The sequence below is a fragment of the Pinus tabuliformis genome, chromosome 7 (assembly GCF_031772625.1).
Source record: "Pinus tabuliformis cultivar Carrire ecotype Pingquan chromosome 7, CPIR1, whole genome shotgun sequence".
In the NCBI taxonomy this organism is placed as follows: domain Eukaryota; kingdom Viridiplantae; phylum Streptophyta; class Pinopsida; order Pinales; family Pinaceae; genus Pinus; species Pinus tabuliformis.
In genome coordinates this window covers 1,906,914,346-1,906,919,058 of record NC_142293.1, presented here as the reverse complement: position 1 = coordinate 1,906,919,058, position 4,713 = coordinate 1,906,914,346, and positions in this window count along the sequence as shown.

The window sequence follows — 4,713 nt, the reverse complement described above, 5'->3', positions numbered from 1 at the left end:
CTAAGGATATTTAGTGACTTGGAGAACACCTCGTCAAATATGAGTTGCGATAAAGTTCGAATTTATATTCTTTATCAACAAAAATCCTTAAGGATAGTACAAGAACTATTGAAATAGTTTTAGTTACCTCTATTTGTGTTCTATTTTTGTAATACAAGTTTCAAATATTTGTAATAGCTCTTGATATTTTCATCAAGATATTTTGTGAGGAAATTGTATAAATACTTAATCAATTGAAGTGATATGTGTGCGCTTTTGATGCCAAGGATCTTTGCTTTGTAATAACTTCCATTATAGGATTTCTAATGGAAGCCTTCCCACTCTAGTTTGACAAAATTTTGTGATTTCTAGTATGTCTTTCTAGTCTTTCATATCTTATTTCTACACATGTTCAAAGCATATATAGGAATGTCTGGGTAAGTGTGGATTGAGTATTAATCTATTCTTAAATCCCCTCCAAAATAATAACCTTTAGAAAAAGATTAGCTTATTGGATTGTTTGTCCAAGATAACTCCTCTTTGACTGGTTTCTGCTTTATGCCTTCTGATAGCCATTAAAAGAGATTAACTTATTTGGACTATCTGTTCAAAATAGCTCCTCTTAGAATTGGTCTCTATTTGGCCTTCTTGAATACTCTGCAATGTGTTTTGTTGGGCTGTAGAAATCTTCTACAGGCATCCAAATTTCATTAGTTGTTAAGAAGTTTGTCTGACTACTTAATTATTATGAATATACTTACATTATTCTATCATAATCCTTGAAAATATAAGTCATTTTGTCAGGCTGGAAGATTTCCCAGCCCAAAGAGGATTATGACAGGGTGAAACATATCTTTCTATGGAGATCACAATCGAAGGGAGCTAGAGTCAAAAGAAATCATGAAATCCAATATCATAGTGGGGTCAAAATGATGGAGAATGTACAAGCACAATCTGCAAAGAACTCAGGTAGGAAAAGAGGAAGAAAAAGACAAAATGAGCTGCTGAACGAATGTGGGGAACTATTGATTAACTGAGTTATTACTTTATTAACCTTTCTTAATGAAGCTCACAACCTGGAATATTAAAGGCATAGGAAATAGAAGGAAACAAAGGAATATTAGTAATAGAATTAAAGAAGAAAAAAAAGATATGGTTTTTATTCAAGAGACAAAATATTTGATGGATAAGTTTAGAGAAATTCATAATAAGTTGCTAATCAAGTATGAGTATCTAGATGTTAAAGCAAGCAACTCGGTGGGGGGTGGATTCTCACACTCTGGGATCCATAGAAATTTGGAATCCTAGATGCTGAAGCATCCAGGAACTATCTTTCTTTGGTTTGTGAATGTGTAGGTGATAAGGAAATATACATGATCACAAATGTTTATGGACCTCAGAAGCTAGCAGACAAACTCAAGCTTCTCATCTCCCTTGAGGATCTAAGGGCAAGACACCCCAGCATGCCCTAGATCATTGCTGGAGATTTCAATATGATAAGATCTCTCTCAGAGAAAATATGTGGCATTAGACAGTTAGGAAGAGACTCCATGGCCTTCTAGAGCTTCGTAATGAACACAGGTCTTGTGGACACTGAAACAATAAATGGAACGTTCACCTAGAACAATAAGAGGGGATGGGTTTCTCAAGTTGCCTCCAAAATGGATAGATTTATTATTTCAGAGGACCTCATTCTCAGAGGCCCTACCATGACAGTTTCTATCATGTCCTTTGGAGGATTGGATCACTGGCATGTACAGCTGGAATCCACCTTTATGGGAACACCAAGAAACAAACCTTTTAGGTTGGAAAATGCTTCGCTCTCTAACCCTACATTCATGAGTAATAGTGACAAATGGTGGAGAGAGGATTTGAAAATTCAAGGCACTAGAATTCTCATGCTCCAACAGAAACTCAAACATACAAATCCAAACTTAAAGATTGGAACAAAAATGAACTTTGTGATATCTTCAAAGCCAAAAGAGAAGCTGGTTAGAAGCTCCAGGAGATCAATTAAATCAGTATCACATATGGCTTTACTGAGGAGTGGCAACAACTAACTGACTCTTTACAGGAAGAATGGGAAGAGTGATGCTTGCAAGAGGAAATATTCTGGTGACAAAAATCAAGGATACTATGGATTAGAGAGGGAGAAAGGAATACAAAATTCCTTCACAAATCCACCATGACTCACAAGGCACATAACAAAATCACAAAGCTCAAAGATTCTCAAGGGGTAGAGGTTGTATCTCACAACGATATGGAATCGATCCTTCTACAACACTTCCTCAGTATAGTAGAGGAACCTCTAGAGGATAGGTCCAGGTTCATTGCCCAATTCACTCAGTATATCCCTCAGCTGGTCACCAGAGAGGAAAACCAAAATCTTAATAGGCTAGTATCAGAAGAGGAGGTTAGTGGAGTGATTAATGAAATGAAAAATGGAAAAGCTCCACGCTCGAATGGAATTCAATGTAGACTTCTTCAAAGCCTGCTGTGAAGTAGTCAAACAGGATATCCTTGAGGTGGTGGAAGACTCAAGAAAATCCAAAAAGGTTTTGAAGACTCTTAATGCTTCCTTCATTGCTTTGATGCCAAAATAGGAAAATGCCACGATTTGGATGGCTTTAGATACATAGCCTTATGTAATGTGGTGTACAAAATGATTTCAAAAGTGATAGCTAATAGACTCAAACCCCTTCTATCATCTCTCATCTTGGACGAGCAAACGAGCTATGTGGAAGGAAGACAAATCCTCAACAACATTATCCAAGCTCATGAGGTGGTATACTCTCTCAAAAGCAACAAATAAGTTGGCATGATCATTTAGTTGGACCTAGTGAAAGCCTATGACAAGTTAAGTTGGTATTATATAAGAGCAATTCTCAAAGCCTATGGCTTCGACAAAAATCAGATAAGATGGGTTATGGCACTTGTCACCACAACCAGGTTTTCCATACTACTGAATGAAGCTCCTTCAAGAACCTTTGTATGCTCCAGAGGTCTCAGACAGGGAGATCAACTCTCTCCTTTTCTCTTCGTTCTCATGATGGAAGTGCTAGGAAGAGCGATTAAGATGGAAAATGCTAAAGGTCAGATCCTGGGTATCAACCTCACCTTGGATGGAGTAGCAAACACTCATGAACAATTTGTGGATGACACTATGTTGCAAGGAATACCCACAGTCATGGAAGCCAATGAAATCAAACACATCTTAAATGAATTTTCTACGGCAACAGGGATAGAGGTAAGCCTCAAAAAATCAAAAGTTTTTTTCTTTAACACTAACATTTTTGTTCAGACAAATATTACTAGAATTCTTGGGTTTCAAAGGGAACATCTACCTTCCAATTATCTAGGCATACCCCTTAATGATAAACCTCTAAGCAAGAAAGTGTGGGAGCCAATAACAAAAAAAATTCAGGACAATGTCAAAAAATGGACATCTAGTTCACTTAATTTGGCAGGGCGCCTTGTGCTCACACAGGGAGTTTTGCAGGCAATTCCCATTTTCATGTTATCAAATCTTCCTGCTCCTAAACATATTAAGCAGCATATCAAGAGCGTACAAAGGGATTTTATGTTGGGCAAAAGAGAAGAGAAGAAGAAGTGGGCTTTAGTTGCATGGGATAAAATATGTAGGCCCAAAAGCCATGGTGGCTTGGGGCTGCATGACCCTGAAACCCTCAGTAGAGTTGCGGGAGCCAAAATTTGGTGGAGATGGATTAAGGAGTCGACAGCTCCCTAGGCTAAGCTTTGGAAACAAAAATATGCCAAGTATTGGCATGATAAGGATCACATCAAAATGTTAGGGCAAATCAGGGGTTTCCATATTTGGAACCCTTCTTGAGAAAATAAAAGTATTGCTCAGCAACATAGCTTCTAGGAAATTCGAGCAGGGAACCTAGCACGATTTTGGGAGGACAACTGGAACGAGGAATCCAACCTTTATAAGGATGACTTAGCAGCTCTCAATAGTGACAAAGAAAACAAAGGTCTTCTTATGGTCAAAGACTCTGGGACGAGGAAAGGAATAATGGAAAATGGAGAATTTGGAAGGATCTAGGCTACAGTGGTGAGAGTCCTCTGAAGGCCCAAGCAAAAGCTTTCACCCAGTCTCTATATCATAGAAGCATTCTTGTATCCTCCTTACTTGACCAATTAATATGGGGAAAGAACATCGAAGGTAACTTTAACCTCAAAGAAGCTAAACAGGAAGTAACAAGATTTAACTATCTGAATCCTAGTCAAGTTTGGAAGAAACTATGGCAGAACCCCCACTCGATGAAAACAAAACTATTCACCTAGCTAGTGCATGAAAGGAAAATCATAACTTGGGAGAATCTCCGAAAAAGAGGCTTTATTGGCCCTTCAAAATGTTACCTCTATGGTTCACAAGAGGAGACAATGACTCACCTTCTCAACCTCTTTCCTTTCACATCCAACATGTGCGACCGGGTAGCATCAACCTTTAAACAATCAGATAGGGATAGTCTCAACATATCCAATACTTTGAAGAATTGGAGGAAAAACTTCTTAGGGAATGAAATTATTAATAAAGCCTTGATTCTAGTTCGAGGCTTTTTTATCTGGAATGTTTCGAAAGAGCGCAACAGTCAGATCTTCAAAAACAAAGCAGGCAAGCCACAACAGATTATTGACCTAATGTTAAGGCAACTCAAAGAAACAGTGAAAATCCTATTGAGGACACTTCCTAAGGATCATCCCCTCTCG